The following is a 1,747-nucleotide window of genomic DNA, read 5'->3' as shown; positions in this document are numbered from 1 at the left end:
TATGATCTGGAGCGCCTATGGGGGCAGTGTTATGATCTGGAGCGCCTATGGGGGCAGTGGTATGATCTGGAGCGCCTATGGGGGCAGTGGTATGATCTGGATCGCCTATGGGGGCAGTGGTATGATCTGGGGTGCCTATGGGGGCAGTGTTATAATTTGTGGTGCCTTTTGGCACAGTGGTATAATTTGGGGAGCCTGTGGGGCAGTGTTATGATCTGGGGTGCCTGTGGGTGCAGTATTAGAACCTGGGGCACCTGTGCTGGCGGTAGTATGATCCGGGGTGCCTGTGGAACAGTGGCATGATTTAGGGCACCTGTGGGGGCAGTGTTATGAATTGGCGAGCCTGTGCAGGCAGTGTTATGATCTGGAGTGCCTGTGGGGCAATGTTATGATCTGCGATGCCTGTGGGTGTGGTATTAAGACCTGGGGCATCTGCCCTTGCAGTGGTATGATTTGGGGCACCTGTGGGCTCCGTGTTCTGTTCTGGGGTGCCTGTGGGGGCTGTGTTATGATCTGAGGTACATGTGGGGGCAGTTTTATGATTTGGGGTTGCTCCAGTTGTTCAGCTCTAGGGGTGTTTCTATCAGCATTTGGCTACACCTTGTCACACCTATTGCTTTCTGGATTAGCAGCACCTCCTCAGAGGTTGAACCCCTCCTTCTTGGAGCTGCAGTGTCTGGGGAGGGGGAACGTGTTAGACATACATGTAAAGGAGAATTTGGCTCCATCAGGGAAGGTAAAGAAAGTTTTCATATAATTAGACTTATGTATGACATGTCAGCACCTTGTTGTACTAGTGTACCACCTGGCCATGATTCTAGGACAAAGTAACTCCCTTGTGCGTATGCAGGTGTTGTGTCACCTGAACTATTGATGATGGCCAAAGACTATGGAACAGAAAGAAGGCCAAATCAAGGAGACTAATCCTAACTACACAAAAGAATCAGCTACATGGCTTACATGTATAAATCTCTTACAACATGGATGAATCAGCCAGCTTTCAGAACACCATGTCCCCATATTGCATCAGGCTGCAGTTACCAAAACCACCACCAGGTGTCACCGGTACTCAACCCTCTTTGGTGCCCAGTCAGCTCCTGATTACCAACATTTTAATAAACATAGGTCCGACACAAATAAAGCTGAGAGCCTAGGCCTCTTACTGACGGCAATACTGAAATAATAGCGTCAGATAGTCTCGAGTTTTGTGTTATAAATGATAAAAAAGTAACAGCAAGGACGATTATTGAGCAAAGAATAATACGGCTTTTTGTGAATTTTATGATGTATTAAAAAGGACAGCTAAGTGTGGGCAAACCGGGGTCCTGCGTATGGGCAGAAGTGAGGGCGGAAGTTGGAAGTGAGAAGGGGAAACATCCACGTGGGGCGCTGTGTGACGTCATCGGAGCGCAACTAAGGAGAAGTGAGTGAGAAGAGTGCGATGAATGAGATGTTGGGGGTGACAGGGCAGAATGGACATGGGGAAGGGGTTGGTCGAGGGGCAGAAGGGACATGGGGAAGGGCTCTCAGTCGGGGTCTATGGAAACGCCGGGCCAATCGGGCGTATTAAGGTATATAATATCGGCAAGCAAATAATGCGAGGAGAAGGGGCTCTAGTTAGTGGGGTCGTATTGGTACCCTGGCACACCACGTTCACACCCTGTGTGAACCCTAAATATTTTAAATAAAAAATTTGCCTAAGAAAACAACCATGCTAGTAACTTTATCGGCTAAACCCCCAGAGCCC

At 48.9% G+C, this 1,747-nt stretch overlaps 1 protein-coding gene across 1 annotated transcript in view; it reads left to right on the top strand.

Annotated features, from left to right (window-relative positions):
* Nucleotides 1-1,347: 1,347 nt before the first annotated feature.
* The window catches only part of VARS1 (valyl-tRNA synthetase 1), a gene marked incomplete in the record, with an annotated part of 25,865 nt that continues 25,465 nt past the window's right edge, over nt 1,348-1,747 (top strand). Inside the window, 1 exon segment of the mRNA XM_072429880.1 lies at nt 1,348-1,423.

Source organism: Pyxicephalus adspersus, chromosome Z, assembly GCF_032062135.1.
Source record: "Pyxicephalus adspersus chromosome Z, UCB_Pads_2.0, whole genome shotgun sequence".
NCBI classification, from domain to species: Eukaryota; Metazoa; Chordata; class Amphibia; order Anura; family Pyxicephalidae; genus Pyxicephalus; species Pyxicephalus adspersus.
Note: the sequence above shows the minus strand (reverse complement) of the source record. Positions and strands in the feature narration are given on the sequence as shown.